Source organism: Triturus cristatus, chromosome 9 (assembly GCF_964204655.1).
Source record: "Triturus cristatus chromosome 9, aTriCri1.1, whole genome shotgun sequence".
Lineage (NCBI taxonomy): Eukaryota > Metazoa > Chordata > Amphibia > Caudata > Salamandridae > Triturus > Triturus cristatus.
Window position 1 is genome coordinate 844,893,343 of NC_140592.1, and position 24,620 is coordinate 844,917,962.

At 47.1% G+C, this 24,620-nt stretch overlaps 1 protein-coding gene across 2 annotated transcripts in view; it reads right to left on the reverse strand.

Annotated features, from left to right (window-relative positions):
- Window positions 1-24,620, reverse strand: part of MARK3 (microtubule affinity regulating kinase 3) — a 696,418-nt gene that overhangs the window by 69,349 nt on the left and 602,449 nt on the right. The window lies entirely within an intron of this gene.

A 24,620-nucleotide genomic window follows, 5' to 3' on the forward strand; every position in this document is an offset into this window, starting at 1 on the left:
CAACGCCGTTGGGTCGTCGTCTCAAAATCGGAAATAGGAATGGGAATAGACTCTGAACCACCAGGGTCGACGCCGACCAGCGAGCCCAACTTCAAAGGTTGAACAGACGCCAAAGGTGTGAACATCCAAGGGCTGTGCACCGGCACCACCTCGAATTCGATAGCAGAATCTGAGTGCCCAACTGCCACCGAGGTCAAACCCACCTGTGAGGGATACAGCCAGGGTACCTCCAATCTACTTGGGGCCAGAGGGCGCACCAGATTGAGACTGATGGCCAAAAACCTTTTGCATTTGGGCTAGAGTTGCCCTGCCTACAGGTTATTTAGGGAGGCGCAGCGTAGACTCCTTCATACACTCCTCAACCATTGGTTGGGAGACGGCGCCAGACTTGCGTTTTGACCGCTGGGTTCTTGAAGCCTTCCTTGACGTCGATGGAGGAGACTCCTCACCAGAACGACTCCTCAACCGTTACCTAGACATCGGTGAGGATTGATGACACCGCGGTTATTCAGAAAAGCGAGTTGCCAGGAATTTCATACAGCGCTCTTTCAATGCCTTTTGTCGAAAAGGCTGGCAAAAACAGCTGTCCTCGGAGTCGTGATGTTCTCAGAGGCACCACAAACAGACAGTACGCGGATCCGTGATCAACATTTGTCTATCACAAGTTCTGCAGGGTTTAAACCCAGATGACATTGCTTGAAAAATTACATTGTTCCCTCGACAAGACTTCGAGAGGGGTCTGAAAAAAAGTCCCTAAACCGCTCTGGATCGAAGCTGCAAGTGTGGAAAAGAAGGAATCGACGTTGGCGAGGGGGTTATATGGACTCCATTGATGTCACATCCTGAGGACGACGTCAATATGGAGTCGCGCGATGCCCTCTACCGGTGCAAGGATGTGCTGTGGGAAACAAATTCCAGATCCAGTCTCGCGCCTGGGGAGTAAGGAATCTGCGGCTAGGTTGTCGCTATCAGATATAGCAGGATTATAGCCCAAAATACTCACTGTGGAAAGCACTTGAACCTCACTATATCTAGGACCACTCCAATTAATAATAGGCTCTATGAGGTGATCAGACAGGACCCGGACTCATTTATGCTGAGCCCCAACGATTTTACCTATTCCACTGTTGTGAGGAGGTGGCCAACGAATGACTGCGGTGAACCTTCCTTCAATGGTCAGTCATTGATGTACGGAAATACGGAAGTACAAGTTACTTACCTTGGGTAATATAGTATCTGGGAGAGACACAGTCTAGCAGCAGATTCCTTAACTTTTGAATTCTCCCCAGGCGTCAGACTGGATCCAGAAACTTTTCAGCAGCAGCTCTGCATGCCGGAGGACGGTGCAGTACAGCTCCGCAATCACGTTTCTGGATGTGATGTAAGCAGCGCCATATAAGTCCCCTCCGGCACAAGGACGTTAGTTTCTTCAGTGGAAACATCTGCTCCAGAACACAGAGTCATCTTAGAAACTTGCTTTGGAAACAGTGTCCTCAAAAAGGATCAAAATCTTTTAAACACATAATGAATTAACATGAAATGGTATGCTAATACCAGTCAAAGAGTTTCAGGTTAAAACCCCATATTAACCAACAAAGCTTAAGCTACGTGTAACCCTGCACTCTAATGCATAACCAGCAATGCAAAGGAAAACACCTCCCCACTCTACATATCACTCACAAATGGAAGTGATAGGTATAATACCAAGACAAGACTTATGAGACAACAACAAGATGTTTGTTGAGTCACCATTATGTGAGCTAGAGACCCCTGGTGTATAAACCAGTATTGAAACAGGATATAACCCTCGTCTCACAGGTTTTTAGCAGAGAGGGGAAGATGGGCATTACTGAAGGGAAGTAACTTATACATCTGATAGACATATAGCCGTAGATTCCTTAACTTTTGAATTAAATACCATAGCTAAAGCCCCCTTGAGGAGGGTCTGCGAACTAATCCTACGAAACGTCTCAAAGTGAACCAGCCGGTCAAAACTAACAACTGACCAAATGAACGTAGTAATAGCAGAACATGAGCTTGGCTCTTACTAGAATCCATGATCACTGTCACAGAACAAAAAAATAATAAACAACCCTACAGGCCTAAAAGAATCGGGCCTTGAGGAAAAAGGAGTAAACCCCGAAACAACCATCTGACAGTTATCAGATGTTACTCACTGTCCCCCAAGGGGAAACCAAACTGGTTGACCAAAAGGGCCAAATACAACACAAAAGCCGTGTAATCCGCATTCTTCATGACAATAAAGAAATATAAGAGAAAGAACTGTCCTGATAAAATCCAAAAAGGACTCTCAGAACTCATTCCCATTATACCAAGATGAATGAACATCAACGCAAAAACTGGAGATATAATCCGTACACCAAGAAAGAAGAATAATAATACCTCCCTGGTGTAAAGAAATTTGTTTTAACAAAACGACCACTCGAAAATTACGTAATGCACTGTAAAGAAGTTAAAATGAAACCAAACAGATTTGAATCTTGTATAGGTATTCATCAATAATACCAGCTGTTTAAAATTTTGCAACATAGATGTGTATGTATATGTATACATGCACACATATCTACATACACACACATATACATAAACACACATATATCTATATCTATATATATATCTATATCTATATATATATACACACACACGTATATCTATATATATATCTATATCTATATATATATACACACACACGTATATCTATATATATCTATCTATATCTATATATATACACACACACACACGTATATCTATATCTATCTATCTATCTATCTATCTCTATCTCTATCTCTATATCTATCTCTATATCTATATCTATCTATCTATCTATCTATCTATCTCTATATCTATATCTATCTCTATATCTATCTATCTATCTATCTATCTATCTATCTATCTATCTATATCTATATCTATATCTATATCTATATCTATATCTCTATATATATCTATATCTATCTATCTATCTATCTATCTATATATATATATATATATATATATATATATATATATATATTCTCACCAGACAGAGTGGCCCAATAATTCACAGAATTTCACTGGCCAATGTCTATTGCTAGAGCGCAAGGATCTACAAAGCTTGCCCCCACATGGCCTTCAGAGCCATGGTTCGACAGTCTGAACATGACTGAGACGTGGACACGTTTGAGGCAACAAGGCAAACGAGAAAATAGAAGCAACCACATCTACATTAAAAAACTTTAAAAAAAGAAAATCGAAGTCCAAATATGTGTAACACATATGCACACGGCCATGTATACTCTGTATACATAATAGTTAAACAGAACTGAGAAATCAGTCCAAAGCATTAGTGAACAAGCATTTGCAATGCAATAGGTCTCGCATTACTAAAAGTTTGAGCTATTGCCGTTGCTAACAATAATGGAACTATTATTAGCAACACCAATAGCTCAAACTTTCAGTAATACGAGACACATTACATTGCAAATGCTTCTGTGATTCTGGGCAAATCACTTAATCTCCACGTGCCTACCAAAAATGAATGTGCCCTTGTGTAATGTAACTATCCCTCATGTAAAGCACCCAAGTATTTTGGGGTCGATTTCGCGCTGTAAAAAACGGCACAAAAAAAAAGAAATTATATACAAAGCCCCCGGAGCTACATTTGGACATGTAGTTGCAGAGATGCCAATGTTTCTTAAAAGTCCTCGTGAACATAAACACTGCAGAAGATAAAAGATAGCATTCCTCAAAACACATACAAAGCAGCTCAGACATACCATTTTGTACATAATCACGGAGCTCACAAAAGTACCAACCAAGATGGAAAACATTTAAATTCATGCTGAAAAGAAATGCTCCTATTTAATTACTAAGTCACTTACTTGTAGCATGTAGCTGCCGCCCTTTACACATACAGCTCGACATGGCTGCTGCAATCTTACGATACTCTGGCTGGAATTGATTTTGGGGTACAGGACGGGGAGATTAAATGAAGTTGAAGCCCCCCGCCCTCCTTGAAAGGAGCTCCGCTGATCGCTTGGCAAAGGAAAAACATGCAGAGTCCGAGATGATGGTAAAAAAGGAGCCACCAGAGCAGTTATTTAATTACATGTAGCTGCCGCCTTGCCTGGAAACACTTGCGGCTATTTAAACGTAGAGTCCAGGGTGAAAAGTGTTGTGGGGGCTGGCAGCTCATGGGGTGGTATGGCGCACTATAAAGTGATATAATTAAATTAATCGCAGTCTAAAGGGTAGCATGTTACCAGCCATGTCTACTTGCACAATTGATACCTGGATCCTCTTAGTCCACTCGTTTTCTCTTAATAACAATTCTCTCCAGTTGCTTTTATGGGAGCTCAGTGGCCAAGATGGAGCATTAGTTGACAAACTCCTATAAAAGGGACACGTCCGCAAGGTCACTTGGGTAGCTAATCACGGAGCAAGTAAAGCTACATCCAATATGGCCATCACACCTGTTTGGCTATTTAGTAGTATGTGGTCTAGTTTGTCAATTTACTCCTCCGCCTTCTCTTTAGAGCCACAGGTGTGAGTGAGTCAGTGGCTTACGCATGCGCGAACGCTGGCAAAGCGGTAGCTGAGGCGATCAGCGGCAACAAACACTGAACATACGAGCGCGGTGGCGAAAGCGGTAGTAGCCGAAGTGGCATCTGGCCGCTCAGGGGGTGGTATGGTGCACTATAAAGTGAGTATGCTGCGTTTCAGTATTTGCACGCGTCTTTTTCCCTTCGTGCGTCATTCGCTCACTTGTAATTAAATCAATTGCAGTTTAAAGGATAGCGTGTTACCAGCCACGGCTTTGTTTTGCTTGCAATTGACATGGAAGCTTTCAGATAAATTGCATGTTGTACATTTAAAGCGCGCCGCGCCGCGCTTGGAGCGCATTTTAAAACAAGTTAAAGCCATTTGCTTTTCTAATGGTATTGTATAGCAATGCAAATGGCTTTAACTTAATAAAAGGCGAGACCTGTTGCATTTTTAATGCTTGTTCTATTTTGCAATTTACCGTTTCTTGGTGATGGAGTAGTAGAGGCACCTGCAAGCAGTCTTTTGATGCTAATCCCCTTTTTATTACAAATATTGAAACAAAATAAGCGTTTGGAAGTTCACCATGTGAGATTTCAAACAAATGCTCACTAGTTCTAGTAGATTTTGATTTTTTTGTTGGCTGGACTGAATAAAGATGCTTGTGAATTTTCTACACTGTGTGTGAGTACCAGCGACAACAAACTGTATCCTGACCCTGGAGCGCACGTGCAGGTAGACCCAGGAAAGGTGGTCTCAGCTTCCACGGCATGGCTTCCCTGCCTGTGTGGCCTGTCCGCCCCACAGAGACCAGGCAGTCTGTCTATCACACACACTCATTCTCTGACACAAGTCGGGGTAGTACACCTGCCACCCATCCAGCAGAGGTGTCAGTCGCACAGAAATCAGTAACACAGAGGTCAGTCATATACAGGTCGGAGCCGTTAGTCACAAAGAAGTCAGTCAGTCATTCACAGTCAGAGCTGTCAGTCATATGCAGGTGAGAGCAGTCAGTCACTAAGAGGTCAGTGATTGGCCCAGAGGTAAGGGGAGTCAGACAAAAAGGTCAGTCATTCTCACAGATCACAACTGTCAGTTGTATACGGGTGAGCGCTGGCAGTGCAGTCAGTCAGTCGAATCCAGGCTAGAGCAGTCAGTCGAATCCAGGCCAGAGCAGACAGTCGAATCCAGGCCAGAGTAGACAGTCGAATCCAGGCCAGAGCAGACAGTCGAATCCAGGCCAGAGCAGACAGTCGAATCCAGGCCGGAGCAGACAGTCGAATCCAGGCCGGAGCAGACAGTCGAATCCAGGCCAGAGCAGACAGTCGAATCCAGGCCAGAGCAGACAGTCGAATCCAGGCCAGTACAGACAGTTGTATACAGGCCAGAGCTGTTAGCCACAAAAAGGTCAGTTAGTCACACAGAGGTCAGAGCTGTCAGTCGTATACAGGCCAGAGCTGTCAGTAGTGCACAGGTCAGAGCTGTCAGTCACAAAAGGTCAGTTGTTTCCAAAGAGGTCCCAGCAGTCAGTCATATACAGGTCTGAACTGTCAATTGTACAGTCAGACCAATCTGTCAGAAAGAGGATAGAGCAGACAGACACACACACAGTGGCCAGAGTTGTCAGTCACGGAGGGGTTATTACTGTCAGTCCCAAAGCTGTCTCCCCCTCACACACACACAGAACTAATCACAGGGGTCAGAAGTATCAGTCACAGATCAATCCGAGCCCTCAGTTACACAAACAGAGTTTGAGACGGTCAGTCATTCAGACAGCAGAGCCGTCAGGTCAGTCGCACACTGGGTCCCCCAAAGGGTTCAAGTGTGGCTGAACGGCCGACTCTGTAGCTGGGGAACCGGGCTCGAGTCTGTCGCGAGGCTCAAACATCCTGTGTGTCCTGGGCAAATCACTCGACTGCGCCTAAACATGAATGAGTCCCTCTGTAAGACAGCCGGTGCTCATTTAAAGCTCTGATACTTTCGGGTCGAGTTCGTGCTAAATAAAACTGCAAAAAAAAAAAGTGTGCAGCCTTGGCAGGGAGGGTCGGGGCACCCAGGGCTGACAACAGGAGGGTACCTGGTGGGGGGCTGGAAGGACGCGGCTCTGGGTCGGTGTCTGCCCTAGATCCTCGCTGTAGTTGAGGGGTAGGGAGGCGATCCCTCCCCACCAGAGGGCCGAGGCTGCCCTCACCTCCCTATGAGACCCCCAAAAGGTGCCTCGGGATCCGCGCGGGCAGCATAGGGGCGCTGAGGGGGCCAGGACGGGGCACGGACCGGATAAGGACTGAATCGGTACTCACATGCCGGGTGTGCGGAGCGCTGGCAGCCGCCGCATCTCCTTCCCTTCTCGGTGTGTGAAACTTAACTCCCGCCTCCAGGCGCTCGGCACCCTGTGGAGGGCGTTTGACGGCAGACAGAGGGAATACGAGACCTGGGGGGGGGGGGGGGGGAGAGGGACAGAGGAGGGCAGGATGTGGAGAGAGGAGAGACAGCTACGGCGAGGCAGAGAAAGACTGGAAGTGAAGGAGCTAAAAGAGATCATTAAAAAGAGTTTATTACAAATAGGAAAATACAGCGAGAGGGAGAAACAGAGCCGGCGAGAGAGAGAGGGGGAGACGGAAATAAAGGGAAACAACAGCAGAGAGGACTTGCGAAATTGAAAGCGTGGGGGAGCGCGCAAAAGTGCTGAGATCGCCAGAGAAGAGACGCTGCGGGTGCACATCGGCTGACTGAAAGAGACCCGTGAACGTGCACATGGTGAGGACGAAAGTGAAACTGCATGCTGGCTTGCGAGGGAAGGGGGACAGGAGATGTGCACGCCTTGTGGCTGGAAGCGCGTACACCAACTCAAATCCGCCGAGACCATGCGCGTGCCCATCTCCTGTCCCACTTCCGAGGCAAGTCAGCAACAATAGATCTCGCTTGCGAGCAGCGCTTCGCGCTGCGTTCGCAGGCGAGACCTAAAAAGGTATAGCACCTATTGATGAAATACCTAAAATATTTAAAAATAATAATAAAAATAGATACATTAAAAAGAGATCATACATAAAAACGAATCCTTACCACCAACAAGCACATACAACTACACTTGTGATGCAAAACAAAATTTGATCACAAGTCTGACAAGTTCTTGTATATACAAATAAATGAACACCCCCCTCCCCCCCATTTACACTTGTTCAATAAGCAAAAGCCATGATTTTTCATGGACTGTTAAGTACAAAGAAAATTAAATACATACCACAAGAAGACCGTAATAGCCAACCTTCAGACAGAATAACGTAAGCAAAAACATTGTAGGAGAATTACCAGAACTGCTTTCTACTAAGCCTAAAAACTTCCTACCATGTAATGCATGACCGAAAACAGCCCTAACTGTTTGACACTCCCTCTCAGGCAGCTTAAGAGACAGATGTTCACAAACCCATATGTAAGGATCGACCTTTAGTTTCTTTTTCTTGTTATTTCACTTTGTTATTCATATACAGTTAAATGATGGAATTTGTGTAGTACTTGCGATCTTTTTCCTCTACACCTCACGTAACTGCTTGTAAATGTACCTTACCGTGGAAATAAGAGGTGACTTAGTTAACAAAGTGTAAAATCTTCACTGTATTAGATTCTCTCGATATTCCTCCTAAGCCATTCAAGTTACTGTCATTGTAATGCCAAAGTTTGATTTCTGTCGATGCTATTTGTATAATTTTGCTGAAAATTAATAAAAATCATTTACAAAAAAACAACAAAAAGAGAGAGTTCACACCGCTATGTTCCAAAACTGAAAAAAGGAATTACCTATAGCCTTCCACACAGGAGGAAGCCACTAACTTGTGTATTCCAAATACAACCATAAACTCTTAATTTACTAGTACAACTCTTCAAAAATTGAAGCACTCATAATAAATATGCACTCGTCTCAAGAAGAGAAAACGAACTGCACTGATTACCCTGGCTAAGAAGAACCCAAAAAGGATATCACAAGAGGAAAAGAACGGCTATTCGCCCACAACAATAGCCCTTACAAGAGCATGTAACGGAGTCCAAGAAGGACTAAGCTTTATAGCAGAGTTGATGCCCGCACAAGGCTAGGTACTCAGAGAAAACTATTTAATAGCAAACAAATTGACTATGCAAGTAGTACACCTAAAAAGCTATACAATAGCAAACCAATACTCCACATAGAGTAAGACATATACCCAAAAAGGGTATGAACTCTTGACTAAGCTCCTCATCAGCGTAAAATAAAATAACAAATCAGCTATGCAGCTGCAAAGACAATTTGCAGATAAAAATAGTAAAAATGCGGAGTCAAACACTCTCGTAGTAACAAAGAAGTAGTGCTTAATACCTTTAACACCACAAAGTGCAATAAAAGCAGAGGCAGGGTTTAATTCCTTAAACCTAAAGATCCACATCCAGGGTTACATAAAAGAGAAGCAAAAGACCTGAAAAGGCCATACTACAAGTGACCAGCCATGAGGCGTTGTATCGCTGAATCTGCATGGCTGTCAAACACTATCAAAGGTCATATCTTTCAAACTCTACCGAACATTATCAGACACACGAATCCAAGCGTGTCTGCAAAGAGCAACAGACCGAGCCATGGCTCTACCAATAGAATTAGTGGTGTCCATCGCTGACTTAATATTAAACTTTGCCATCTCTCGGCCATCTTGCGCAAGCTGAAAGTATTCAGCCCTCACCCCCTTCAGGAAGGGAAGGAAGCAGATGGGTGACAGTGTCCCATAAAGCACATGGGGCGCTGCCAAAGACACAAGACATGTTTAACAACCTCAAGGCCGAACAAGCCGAAGCAAAGATATTCCTGACTCACCGATCCAACTACCTAGATTCTCTACCTGGTAGAAATAAGGGAGAAATATCTGGATTCTGTGAAGTCGCAGAAGCTTGCATGACGAACCCCTTAGCAGTAGGGTGTCGAGGAAGACCGACAGGGTCGTCCGGAGCAGGGCGATGGGAAATGGCATGATCAACAGAGTCTCTGGTCACTGGCCTCGCCCAAGTTCCCAGAAGAATATCATACAAAGACTCTCCATAGTCAGTAAGGGTTCAACACCTGTCACATCCTGATCAAGGAGATCCAACAAGGTATCAGATGACAAAGTTACAGAAGGAAGCTGCAATTTCAAGACACCAGCAGCTCTCTTTACAGCTTCAGCAAAAGCTGCACTAGCCTCCCTCACCATTCGTGGCGGAGAAAGCTGATAAGAATTAGGAGAAGGTTGTAGACTACCATCCTCACTGAATGCAGCCCAAGAACTTTCCACAAGAGGCTGAACAAGAATAATCAAGTGGTCGACCTCACTGGCATCTCCTTCTGATGCTGGAAAAACAACAACAGAGCCAGCTCCGACCTCAGAATGCAAAGGAGAAGCCACGGGAACAGCAGTTGCTATGAGCAGCGTCTTCGGCGCCGGGTGGTGTTGTATCGTCATGCACCATGAGCGGAGTCTCCAGTGCAGACTGACGTCGGGGCGGCGTCCTATTTGCATCCTGCACAACTTCATCCAATGTCGCCAGCATCATAACTAGAAGCAGCACCAGGCTGTGCACTGATGCAGAGATCACCCCAGGCATGGAGTCAAAGTCTTTGACCGGCACGGAGGGCGAACGCGCAGGCGTGTTTCCAGTCGGAGTATCTCCTACCTTCTTGGGGCCCGAAGGTGGTCCAGGGAGAGGCACAGACCCAAAAAAGGCATGCAGAGCATTATAGTATGCCTGCATCTGGGTCATAGTAGCCCCGGCTCCAGGATAAAGAGGGAGGCAACGGGGTCGACACTTGTGTGATATCCTCTGTTAAGGAACGAGAGGAACAGCAGAGACCACGTCACGACACAGTGAGGCCGAAGGCCGCCAAGACTTTGATCCCTCACGACGGAATTTTCGCAACTTGGTTGAGCGATGCTCACAGAAACGGCTCCTTGAATGGCCCTGGGCAGAAACCTCAGAGCCGGAAGGAAACAGACGTCGGATGGAGAGCCGCGCCCTGACAAGGAGAGCCGCGCCATCAACAGCTTTATTCGCCTTTACCGCAAGGCCTTAGGCTTCAGCCATTTACAGGCATTGCACTCCTCGGAGTCATGGCGCTCCCCTAGGCACCACATGCAGATGGGATGGAGACTGTAGCAGACATCTGTCAAGCACAGGTTTCGCATGTCTTAAAACCCGAATGCATAGGCACACTGCTACCAGAGGCAAAAAGGAGTCAAACCAGGCCAAAAATACAAACGGCCTGAGGAACTGTTTCTTCGGATCTGCGTTGAGTCCGCACACAGGAGGGGACTTATTTGGCACCAGTGACATCACATCTGGAGACTACGTCAGTGCAGAGCCGTATAGCGCCGTCCCCCGGCACGCAGAGGTGCTGCTGAAAATTCTCCGGATCCAGTCTGACGTCTGGGGACAATTCAAAAGTTAAGGAATCTGCAGCTAGATGACTCTTGACCAAAGGAAGATGGGCAGGTATCACGCCATAATTATTTTTTGGAACAATCAAGGCCAGAGGTGAGGCTGAAGTGGAGCATGGTAAATTTAAATCGTTTCTGGCACAACTCAAATCTCAGCTAACGCCTGTGGGACTACAGGATGGGTATATGAAAATATGCATCCTCCAGATCAAAGCACAACCATCCACTGTTCCAGGTACAGGGCACATGGGATATGCACTAATGTCAGCATTTTGAATTTGACCTTCCGCAGGAAGTAATTCAGGCCCAAAAAGACCTGAGGCCAGCATCCTTTCTCGGGAAGGAAGGAGGATCAACAGATGCTCCTCCGTAGTTAGTTCGGGTGCATGTGGAATATTGAGTGAGAAGGAGAAGAAAGGTAAGGCATAGCCCTTTTAAACAATCTAAAAGACGCTTCTGTCTGACATAATGAAATGCCAACCTGGGAGGAAGGGCTAAATCTTGCCCCACACCAGTTTGTCGACAGCCACAGAGGCCTAATTAAAGTGAATTTGGTGGCCGTAAGAGCAGGTAAAAAAAGAGTTGGGGTACTGGTGTCCCTCAGTCCAAAGGAGTACAGTCCTCCCTTTCTCCGAGGAGGCAAGATGCATCAAAGGACATGATCGTCAGCGATGCTTGCACATACCCAGAAAATCCAGCTATCATCCAGGAATGTGTTAGGAGCAACAACCTGGTAGTGGCTACCCTGCCAAAGCAATCTGTGGTATCTAAGTTGGTACAGTTGACTTATGTTGCTGTTTTCTGCCCATAATGGATTTTCTGGGCTAAGGCGGACCTAAGGTTCTTCGGACCACCAGTATTATTGGGATAGCCATGCCCTATAGAGCATGTGTATATCTGCCATACATGCTGCATTTATGGACTTAAGTTCCAGACAGAAGAAAACTTTTTCTAGCCATCAATTCTTTTGGATTCCCAATCTGAGGGATTGGCTGGAAAGACATTAGGATACACATTACTGGTCAAAGCATCAACATTAAGACTTACTGGAGTATGGTGCTTGGTTGAGAAAGTCTGCCTCAGACATGCAAACCTAGGTTGCCTGGCCATTAGTTGACTAACGGATGAACAAGAACATTATTCCTACAATGTAGCCATCATGGCATATGAGAGGGCATCAGTAAATAGAAACAAGACCTCTATGTTGCTGGTTCAGGCTTTAGAATAGGTCAAAACATTCATCTTAATCTCAATGGAGGACAGCTGTAACTCTAGTACCTCTGCTTCGCTCCGAACCACTACTGCGAATGAGGCACTTTCTTCCATTTGTGATTTCATAGTACAACATCAGCCTCACTTGAGTCAATGTCAGCTCACGCTCGGACATGGGTGTCAGCACCCGGTCATCAATCAGCACCGATGGTGTAATCCTCGGCATTGAGCTTGATGTGGATATCAGAGCTGGATTGGAAGTCTGTAGTTGAGTTGGTATGGGCCTTTCAACAGTTCCCATGGGGACAGATGCCGCCACGGAGAGCAAGTGGAGGCCCCTTGTGGTTCCATGTGGCACAAAGTACTAGATGAGTATGTGAGGAAGCGCACACCTAATTAAACCGGTTAGCAGACTGCGCTTATTAGAAACAAGGGTGCTGCAGTATGACGCTGTCAAATCAAGCGTAAACAATAGGACAAGAAGTTACACAAAATTATAGTTCAAACATATCTGTTTAGTGCTGTTATCATATTCTTGCATATGGAACAATACAAAGAGATGTATTAACTTTGAGATGTGGCCTGTCCCAGGCACAAAACGCACACCTGGTGAAGATCTGTGGCTGACATAAGCTTCCTGCAGTCGCAGCACAGCTTGATGTCATTTCCGGGGGGTGGGGGAAGGGTTAAGGACAGGAGAGTGGGATGAGGGAGAGAAGACTATTCCTTTGCCGCTGTCAAAGTGTTGCTTGGGGTCGCCAGAACTGAAGCCACCGTGCATGGGTGGTGCTCAAATGCAGCTCTCTTTTATTGCTTATGGAGCAGTATTGGATTAGCACAGAGCCGTAGGACACCACCTACCAGTATGCAGGAGAGAAGCACTCCTGGAAATTTCCTGGATCAAGTCTTATGCTAAAGTGAGGAATCTACGGTTACAAGTATACTTCAGAAAGAGCATTACCAAAGCTAAGTAACTTGTTATTCTGTTGGATAATTTTACAGCAGATTAATTACCTTTCAAGTAGATACCAAGGCAGTACGTCCCAATAGGAAGAGGGTCTGAGGAGTGGACTTACACCAAGAAGTCCTGCAAGACAGCACATGCGTAACAGCCCTTCCCATAGCAGACTTGAGCACAGAGACCATAATGCCTGGTGACGTTTTGGACAGCCAGTCATGGGGCAGTCTGGCAGATGTACCGCATGAAGGAAGAGTTACTTACCTTCGTAACGATATATCTAGTAGAGACACAGTCTAGCCGCAGATTCCTTAACTTAGAATATCTCCCCTGGCGTCAGACTGGATCCGGAAAATCTTTTTTCCCCAGTAATACCTCTGCACGCTGGGAGGTGGCGTCGCCCGGCTCCGTCCTGACGTCGTCCATGGAAGTGACGTCAATGGAGCCATATAAGCCCCTCCCGGCGTGCTGACGTCAGTTTTCTACAGGAAACTTTTCCGCGCCACAACGCGGAGCCATGCTGAAAAACTGCGATAGCATAGGAACAGTTGGTGTTAAAAAAGAGCAAAATCGTTGAAACAACAACAATAAGTAACATGAAAATGAGAGTCAAATCATTTGGAATGAGAAACAATAGGAAGTTGAAAAAGCACCCAGTACCCGGAGGGACTGAAGGGAGCTCACAGAGCACTCGCTGCAAGCAAGGGCCCAACAAATTGGCAAGCCGTGCCCCACCTCGAGGGGGTAACGGCTGCGGCACAAAAGATATGACAAGCCAGGCACAGCATGTCACCACAGGAGGGAAATTGAAAGAACCACAATATTGAAGCAACATGTTGCAAGACAAGTGTCTAGAAATGAACGACCACCAGAAATTTCACTACACACCCTCCAGAGATTGAAGGACTGTAGCACCAAAGAGAACTCAACCCAACTGGCTGCCATAGAAAGGAGGCACAGGCGTGGGTGGTGTGAGGGAATAAAAAACTGAAGAACTCCACACGTTAGAAACACAGGTGGAGCAACATGAGAAGGCAGTGAAAAGTATAGACCTTATCCACCTAAAAACGTGGACGGAGTGGAGAGCCAAAAGGCTTGAAAGCCGAACAACACCCCCTGCGCCAAAGGAAGGTGCGAGAACACGCCACCAAGCAAACACTAGGATGGAGGGGAGGCCGAAGGGCCCCACGCAAAACACCCCACCCTAGAGTGAGGTGCGAGAGCACACCTCCGGAAGACCAAGGCCACCAGAAAGGGGGAAGGTGGGGGGGAGCTAAGTGGAAAAACACCATATGAAAAGAGCTTCGCAGAGCGGATAAGATGGGCGGGCGTTAAGGAATCTGCGGCTAGACTGTGTCTCTTCCAGATATATCGTACCGAAGGTAAGTAACTCTTCCATCTGATAGAGACATCTAGCCGCAGATTCCTTAACTTAGAATAGATAACAAAGCCATACCCCATAGGAGGAGGATCTGCAAAACAACCACCAAGTTCCAGGAGAACACATTCGTCAAAAAGGCTGACGAAACACGGTGGGAACCGCAATGCCAGGGCAACTGACATTAGACCCTGGAAACTCCGTAAGGAACGTTAACAAGGGACGGCAAAGACACCAAAATCAGGCGGGGGACGGTGTGAGACCTCTCACATCCAGACACAGACGAAAGGAAATACAGAACTAGAAAGGTCAGTGCCAACGTAAGAAACAATGCAGTGACTCCTTCAAAGAAGGATCCCAGCACCGGTCCCTATGATCCAGGAGGACCGAAGCCCCAAAGGGGCAAAACAACATGACAACGGTAGAGCATACCGCCTGAACATACACCACAGTGGATGCCAAAATGAAACAGGGGACAGTCCAAAGACTGTTCGGCCAAGAACAGGAGCCGCTACAGGAGGCCTTTGTGTCTAAGAAAAAACACACATCAAATGTGTACCCCCTAGGACATGTGACACTGGCAGGGCCGAACCCAGAGTCTAGTGCCAACAGACAAAAGAGTGACCATCGAGCAAAAGCTCAGTAGGTAGGCATGCAGCCAAACGTACCACTGTGAGGGGATAACCTGTCAAGCCAGGAACACAGAGGACTCTATCCCGAAGGAGAGAGAGAGCTAGAAGGCCTGATACTAGGGCAAAAAGAACCTAGTATGCGAGAATCCCCGTGGCATGTAGAACCCACGACATATACACAAAGAGACAGGAATGTCGCCACACATACGTGAAGTGACAAAACCTTAAACAGGGGAGTCGCTCAATCGGTACCACTGTACCGGTGTGCGGCATAACAGAACGCAGAAAAAAGCAACAGTACCCTGAGGGGGAAGAAACCTGGTCTCCCGTGAGGCAGGCGGGAACATAGACCACAACACTGCCAGTAAAGGATTGAGGCCAGTAAAGGATTGAGAGAAGGCACAGACAGAAGCCCGTCGCCAAAAAGCATACACCGCCGTAGACCGACACAGTCTACCAACAAGGAGAATGTCGAAAAGAATACATGCACAGTAAAGAAGCAACTGTGCCAGAATGGAAGTAATAACTCACACCCAGAAAAACAGCTGGTGGGGAGCCCAACACCAGTGCTACGAATGGGAGTAAGAACCCACACCCCGAGAAACAGCTGGGTTGGAGCACAGATCCGGTGGCAGAAACTCCTTGAGGAACTAAGAAATATGCACACGGCAGGAGCAGACAAACCGGACCCCCTGTCCTGCAAAAAAAAGGGACCGGAGACCCTGCTAGGGAAGTGGGGTAGGAGGCAACACACAGCCGAGAGAGCCGGCGGGAACTCCCTGTGCCCTAGACAAGAACCCTGACAGTGCTTGCGCCACAAGAAAAGACAGACCACAACCTGTGTGCACCAAAACGGCAAGTATTCCCAGAATAAGAGACTGTTCCGGAACGGAACTGGGGAACCTGCCCCCCAGGGGGGCATGTCCACCTGTAGACAGGCAAGACTGGCACAGCGAGGCTGCAAGAACACGCCAGGAAAAAACAGGCGTGACAAAACCCCAACGAAACAGCAGGGAAGGACGCTCCCACAGAGGCGGGGATGTACTATGGACCAACTATAGACACCAAATTCTAACCCCTGGAGAGAAACCAACCCCATACACCTCACCAGAGGAGCCATCCTACAACAGTAGGAAAGTCAACTTGCGGCAAAACTTCCTGGGTAAGGAAGAGTTGCAATATAACAGCGAACAAATACCCCACATAGGGTAAGGCGCAACCCTACAAAAGAAGGGTCCCTCTTGAGACAAGCTCATAGGCAGAGGCTCAAAAGAAAGGTAAACACAGCTTAACCAGCTGTACCAGAATAAGGAAATAACACGACTGAACAGCCACACAACCCAGAACATCTGAAACCCACAACTGGTAACAGAAAAGAAAGTGACGGCACCGTCACAAAACCAAAAATCCTCCACGAGGATTAAAACCTGGGAAGACAATCAAACAGACAGGAGGCGTGTGACCGCCGAATCAGCATGGGCATCAAAAAGTGTGACCCCCATCAAATGGTAGATCTCTAAGCCTCTCCTGAACATGCTCTTGGAAAACGCCATTGCGCAACCACGCATGGCGGCGCATGAACAACCGACCTGGCCATAGCCCGACCCACGGAGTCAGTGGTGTCCATGGCAGACCATATCATGGCCATCACAGATTAGGTGGGCCAGATCGGCACGAGAGCTCTCCGGCAAGGAGGGGAGGAGCTGCTCGACAGAGTCCCAAAGGGCAAATGTATCCCGAGCAAACACACACAACGTGTTTAGGGACCGAAGTCCCGAGCTGGCGCATGCAAACACATTGCGGCCACATGACTCCAACCACCGAGACTCCAGAGTGGGAGGATGCAATGGAACAGGAGTGGTAGAGAGAGCTGCCTGAATCACAAGTCCTCCAGCCCCAGGATGGAGGGTCAAACAGGCGGGGTCCTCGGTAGCCGGGCGATGGCGATGTGCCACTGCACCATCCACAGGGTCTCACGAAGAGGGCCTCGTCCACGTCCCAAAAGATGTCAAATAATGACTCCGCAAAAGACAAATATGGCTCCATGTCCCCAGCGCCCTGGTGGAGAAGATCCAGCAAAGGCTCCGAAGGTCTAGAGACTGAGGGCGACTGCATCCTAAAAATGTCTGCAGCCCTGCAAACAGCAAGAAAGAACTGCAGGGTCCTGAGGTGGAGTCGCCCCAGCACCCTGAAACGGGGGATATGCGGAGTCCGACTCCTGGGGGCCAGAGTACGGCAAAGACCGGGAGCCACGGGCCCCAACGTGATGTTGACACAAAGCCGATGACTTCCGCGACTTCCGTTTGTGCTTACCTGAGGTAGGCGAATGACGGCAACGGTCCCAGGACCAGCCCCGAACAGGAACGTCCTCCTGTGAGGACTGGCGCCGCATGGACGTCTCCACATCTGGGCAGACAGCAGCTTCATGCGGCGTTCCTGCAGGGATTTCGGCTGCAGCTGGCGGCAAGCATCGCACTCCACGGAGTCGTGGTGCTCGCCCAAGCACCACATACAGATTTCGTGAGGGTCCGTTGCTGACATCTGTCGCGAGCAGGACCAGTAAGGCTTGAAGCCTGCAAGCATCGAACACACTGTTCCTTGACACAAAAAGGCGTTGAGAAGGCCTGAAGACAACAAAAACAGGCCAGAGGTATCACTTTCCCGGATCCGCGTTAGGACGCGGAAAAGAAGAAAACTGACGTCAGCACGCCGGGAGGGGCTTATATGGCTTCACTGATGTCACTTCTGTGGATGACGTCAGGACAGAGCCAGGCAACGCCACCTCCTGGCGTGCAGAGGTATTGCTGGGGAGAAAAGATTTTCCGGATCCTGTCTGACGCCTGGGGAGATATTCTGAGTTAAGGAATCTGTGGCTACATGTCTCTATCAGATACACCTCTCAATAACATAATAGTGGTGACCTGGTGAAATGAGACTAAATGGTCCTCGAGTGGTTCCTTCTTGTCCACGGCATTGCCCATTTACATGAACAGGACAATCAATCTGGACAAAGTTAGTTTCTGAACCACCCTACCTTTCTCAACAATGATGAATTGTGTGATGGTCTGCCTGCCGTGTAAGGGAGATACCGATTTTGGTAGGAAAGACGTTAGAAGCTAAAGCACCAGTTTGTCATGGAAAAGGCAGTATTTTGTGGCTGTACTGACAGGACTTGCACCTCTTTGTCATGGCGCAAAGAGAAAACTGAATTTAATGGTCAGCAACCACAGGCAATAGTGGTGCATACGCTCATAAGGTGTGGACATGAAGAACCTTTGGGTCAAATTACGGTCCTACTGTGGCATGATGAAGGGGGCAGGAGGGAAGATGAGCCATTTAAAAAAACACTTCACTACAGGTGACTTAAATAACTATCGGTCCACAGCAAATCCTTGCCAGGGTTGTGAATATACAACAGCATCAGTATCGGATAATTTGGCCTGAAAATTATAAGACTGACTGGTCCTCGCACCAGACCACAAACTTCAACCAACAATAAGAATAAACAGCACCAGGATAACATCCACCACTTCACCTAGCAAATTAAACTCCCTCAGTTGGTTCTGCTAAATCTTCATGCAAGGAGGTATAGTGTGTGGTGGTTCAGGTACAGAACCAGGCCCTGTTACAGAGACAGGAGATTCTCCCGAAAAGGTAGATGGTTGGGGTACAAATGATCTGGCAATCAGAGTACGAGTCTCTCCTGGGCCAATCTGGGGCTATCAGGATGATACGAGCCCCGTTTCTCCTTGTCCTCAGAACTCGAGGAAAAAGTGGTATTGGTGGAAAAGCACACAAGAAATCTCAGCCACACTACAAGCGGAATGCGCCTCGCAGGGTGCTTGCTGACAAACTCCAGAACCCAATTGTCATGAAGTTGAATGTCCTCGGCAGTGGTGAAAAGATAATCCCAAGTAACACCCCATTGGGCAAAAACTAACCATGAGCGCGGAGTTCACGGCGAAAAAACTCCGCTAGAAGAATGCTGTTCGCAGTACCGGATGCTTGTCCGCACTGTGCAATCATCGCGAACGGCACCATGCACAGCTCAAGCGGGTGCTGCTTTCCTTTCTGCCGCTCGAGTAGATTTTTACTCTAGCTGCAGCTTTCTCAACGCGAATGGACAGTTTCTCAACGTGAGCGGTCGCGAGCATACGTGACCGACCACACAATGAGAAATCTGACCACCCGCCACGCTGAGAAATCTCGCCGGGAGGTTGATTTTCCACACTCGCGCTCGCCAACTTGATGTTGACGATCGCAAACTTGGAAAGATCTCGCTGGGAGGTGGATTATCCTCGTTCGCCAACATGACGTTGACGAACGAGAGCAAGGAAAAAAACTCCACAACGCGAAGTAGAGTTTTTGGGAACTCCACGAGCGGAGCGGAGTTAACGCCCTGGGTTAGCAAAAACATATTGAATCGCCTCTGGGTACACGTCAGTCATGATCCACCAGATGATGCCTGAGGAACTCTTCTGCTTTGGAACTTAACAAGCCTGCCAAATGATTGGCTATTGAACAGATTCCCTTAAAGATAGAGGAACTGCCAGTGCCCCAGTGCCTCTTAGCAAGAAATCACACCACTCTTTCTGATTGATGCAGTACCTCGTGGTGGCTGTCGGGACCTTGTCTGACTTTCCCCTGATTGACGCGAGTGAGGACTTCAGGGACCACCAAATGTAAAGTAGAGTCAGAAAACTTACGTGCCTCTACCTATTGGAGACCAAAGCCCACCGATTTACATCTAGTCCTGGTGACCACCACGCCTCAGAAATGGTGCATCTGTAACTACTGTGAGCTCTAGGTGGGGTAGGGAATATGCCCTGCCACAGGCCAAGTTGGCTTCTGTCATCCACCAGTGAATGTCCCAGGCTCTCTTCTCTAACACAAATGTTGTTTGAGAGGAAACCTCAGTGCTGATCCCACTGCAGGCAGAGGTTCTACTGTTGAGCCACCATGTGCCAACAAGCACGTACACGTATAATCAGCAAGCTGCACACAGGAGAGGCCAAAAACATCAGTTTAATAACCTGATGAATGAGGGGGTGAAAGGCCACTGTTTCCAGGGTGACCCCTAAAAAGGGATATATACTTGACTGAAGATGGGATTTCAGTTCCTTGATCAACAACTTCAGGGAAAACAGCAGGGAGACTGTTGACCCCCAACTAAATGTGGCAAGCTTCCGTTTAACAGCCAGTTGTTGAGGTAAGAGAATATGTGTATCCCTCACCCAGCGAGGATGGGCAATGACCACCACCATCTGACCTATGTAAACACCCGGGGTTTGCTTTGAGGCTGAAGGTTAGGACGGTAAACAAAATATTCTAATCCCACCACAAACCCAAGAAAGAATCTGAGGGGCTGCAGGACAGCAACATGCCATGCAAGTCTGAGAACACCATCTAGACCAGGGCAAAGAGGACCTGGGGGAAGAGTCAACATCTTGAACTGGTGTTCCTGAAATAAGGGGTACAAGAACAGAAGGTCTAAAATCAGCCACCATATTTTATGGGCATCAAAATGTATATGGATTTAACACCATCTTTTTTTCTCTGCTTCGGAACACATGCTATGACCCCTTTGGTCTTCCTGGATATGGAGGGAAACATGGTGTGCCAAAGTCTGAACAAAAAGAAGACAGCGGAGGGGTGTGGAGGGGGAGGCAGAGGAAGGCGGGGGAGCAGGGGGTGGTTAGAAACAAAGGGGGGGGGGGCAGAAACAAAGGGGAGGGCTTAACCAAGATGAACACCCTGCAGCATCCATTGTTCAGAGGTAACTGTTCGCCAGTCAACCAGTTAAAACTGTATCCTGCCCATAACTATGGGAGAGGGAGTCTACAGTTGTGGCAGGCAATGAGTATGAAAAGATTTCTGACTTTGCTGGTGGCCATTGTCTCTGCTTCCAACATGTTATATGGCACCATAGAAGAGCTTAACAGACTTTTGAATAGGGTTGTGAAGGGTGTGTTTGGCAATAAGCAAGGCCCCAAGAGTATCCTCTTAACTTTCTGTACTGTTGGTGAAATTAGTGGGCCGGAGACAGCACGCCAAAAGGACAGGCCTTAACGTGTCTGAATTAGTCTTTTCTATATAAAGGCAAATGGCATATCCATAGGAACCCCTGCACTTTCCCAGAAAATTCGGTGGTGTACACCACACTGGTGCCAATTGAAAGACCTGCTCAAAGTATTGATTCTAGGCCAGCTCAATTAGTACTTGGCCGTGTCCTGTTCATCACAGATAGTTTGTGAGAACCCATTTCTGAATTCCTTGGCAATGGTGGGTAAGACCTCACTGACCACCTAGAAGGCATTTATGTATAGAGTCCTAGCAAAAGGTAGACAAAATTCAAAAACATTAATGTCAAACTAGCAGATGAGAAAACAGTCTTTCCAAAGGCAGCAATACACTTTGGTTCTCTGGCTGGTGAGGCAGTTGGGAACATATCAGGGTTGACGTTGCTGGTGGAAGCCTGAACCACTGAGCTCCCAGAGGTTGTGTGCTAAGTCAGCAAGGCAAGGACCCACCAGCGTGAGCCTATGATACCTAGCTATAGAGCAATTTACTTAGAGAACCAAGCACAGCTCAGACAAGTCAGGCAGGCGTCAAAGTTTCTGGTGGAGTCTCATTAAAGGGTTGCAAGGTCACTGAAGTTGTATGCCTAGACTGCAAGAGCTCAGCACATTTGCCTTTCTTTCCACCATAGGCAACTGAAGGTCCAACACTTCTGTGGCTCTGCTGACCATTAATGCAAATGAGACACTCTCCACTGAAGAGGGCCCACAGGTTAGTCCAACTCTCTCTCAGGAGAAGTATGCAGGCCACTAACATTTTTCAAGTCTAAATTTATACTTGCATCAGAGTAATGAACAGGGGGAGTTGATTATTCACCTCCTCATCCTCATGAGGGACTCTCTGAATGCCCTGGACAACGTCTCAATCTTATCCAAAAAAAGTCTCACAACTTTGGTACTACTGGCTTCAAGGTAGTGGCACTGCTTGGGAGTCCGCTCAGACCAAAAGCTGAATCTTAGTTATTTCATAATGAAACACTGGCAGAGCATGTACTAAGTCAGCTCCAGATCTGAAATGGGATTAAGCAGTTAGGCCTGGAGCCGGTGCCTCTGGATCAAGTGCCTCCGGAGCCAAAGCTGGTGTCAGAGTAGTCGGAACCAATGTGATCAGCACAGGTGTGTGGTATGGGTCGGCACTGGCTGGAGTTAAAGGGATTTCTTGGTGCTGGGGCAGGCTCCGCCCGTGAACGTGTGCCATAGGACTCCTGCAGATCCATGGGGCCCAAAGACACTCTAGAGGGGCCTGCATCTTCTGGAAAAGGTGCAACATGGCCTCACTGAAGGCTTCAACCTAGTGCAGTGTTGATAGCAGCCCGGGAACTCTGGTGCAGCACATTGGACCAGCCTTTGGATAGGCTGAGAGTTGGGTGTTGGGGGTGGAGTCAAATCCTTCAAGTGGCGACTGTGTGACTTTTCCCAGAACAAGAGTGATGCAGGGAGAGAACTCCCATTTAGACTTCTGATGCTTATGACAAAACTTGTCTTTTTACTTAGTCTTTGACTTACCAGACGGCTGGACTTAGAGGAGGACGGGACTTGAATCACAAGGGGGTCCAGAGCTTGAAGCCTTTCACTTCTTGTGCTTAGTGACATTCTAGCTTTTGTCTCACGCTCGGATGGCCTTCGGTGCATTAGGGAGCATTTGTCGCAGGACTTTGAGTCATGCATGCATCCCAAATGTTGTGTGAATCCGTAACAGACATCAATTTCCTGCAGTTGTGGCACACAATCAAACCTTTGGCATTCAGGGGAGACATTGTGCTTGCACACTGTTTGAAAAAACATTTTGAATAAGTTAGGAAATTTTGAAAAAGTTAGACAGCAGAGCTCCTGATCGAATGGCGCAGAAAGAAAGGAACTGGTGTCAGAGCGCAGAACTAGTAGCTGCATATAGCCCCATGCTGTCTCTCCCAGAGGCAATGCAAAACAGCCATGGAATCTAATGACAACACCTGCAGGTATGCAGTAACACTTGCTGAAAAAGCTCCAGATCCAATCTGGTGCTAGGGTGTAGTGGACATTCTAACGGGGAGCAAACTGGCTAAAATTATCCATCAGACAGCCTCTTTCTTCTTTTTGAAATGCTCTAAGGTGGTTGGGTACCTCTGAAATTACCACCGGCCACTAAGGGGGTAAGCGACTGTAGACGTAAGGGACTCAAGTTTTCTGAGAGGGTAGGTTGACTTGTTAAGCTCACCACTGCCATGCAAAGTAGATGAATCAAGTTTTTGGCATTGTTGAACTACTCTATGTGGGACCTGGTTGGTTAGCCAAACTAGGCAATGTCTAAGTAGGTGATCACATTAGATCCTTCGCTGACTTTGCAATTAAAGGAGACCTCCACAAACAATGCTATAAACATCCATAGCTGAGACAAGTCCTAAGGGCTTGTTGAACTGACATTCCTAACTTTAGCCCACTCAAGGGGAAGCTGGTGACTGACATACTTGAGATGAAAGGGTATAGAACATAATTCATGCATTAGATCATTTCTGTAGCCAGAGGGAGCACAGTAAATGGTGTGGCTCTTAATAGCCAAGGAACAAACCTAGGCAAGAATGACCCAAAGGGAGGAGGTAATTTTGGCTAGGCTTCCCCTGCCCCAATACAACTATCGCCACAAGATGTATTTCACTCCAAAGCATGTGTGGAAGGGGGAAGCAGGAGAGAGCCTTCAGTGCCATGCATATGCTGGTTGTTAAATACAGTTTGAAGCGGTTATATGATTTAAGGTTTCTGGGGGAAGATTGCTATGGTTCTGTCTGAGATGGTGGGATGATTATTAACCCTAAAACTGTGCTCTTGGTTCTGGTGCAGGATCTTGATTTATCATGGGGAACCTGGCTGCAGCCCATCTGCAGCAATTTTTACTTAGCCAAAATAAACAATGCCAAGTACTGGAGACCTGGGGAGGTACCTAGATTTATGGGGGTGGAGGTGGCAGAGGCTATGGAATTAGACAAACATTCTCTCCTTGTAACACCTATATATCATGTGAGGAGCAGCCGGTGCAAATACACTAATATCTCGGACCCGTGGTGGATCATTTCAGCATCTCAGTTCAGTGATTTAACTGATCAAGTAGCTTTCCTGGGACCCCAGGATTGGGCAAGTAATAGGTGCAACACTAAAGGTGTATTCCTGAATTTTGCTTTAAAGATCAAATGCACCTGATAAGTGTTTGTTATTATTACTCCCACCATGCAGTTTGTGCCGTTTGTCTAAAAATGGCAATAAAACTATTATATAAAGAATCATTTTCCAGCAAGGTGAATGAGGAATACAGAGGCAATACTTTAATTATGTCATGGTAATCAAATGTATATTATTTTCAATATGAAGTACAGCACTTACCTTTCACAGCAAAAAACAAACATGTTAAAATCTGTTAAC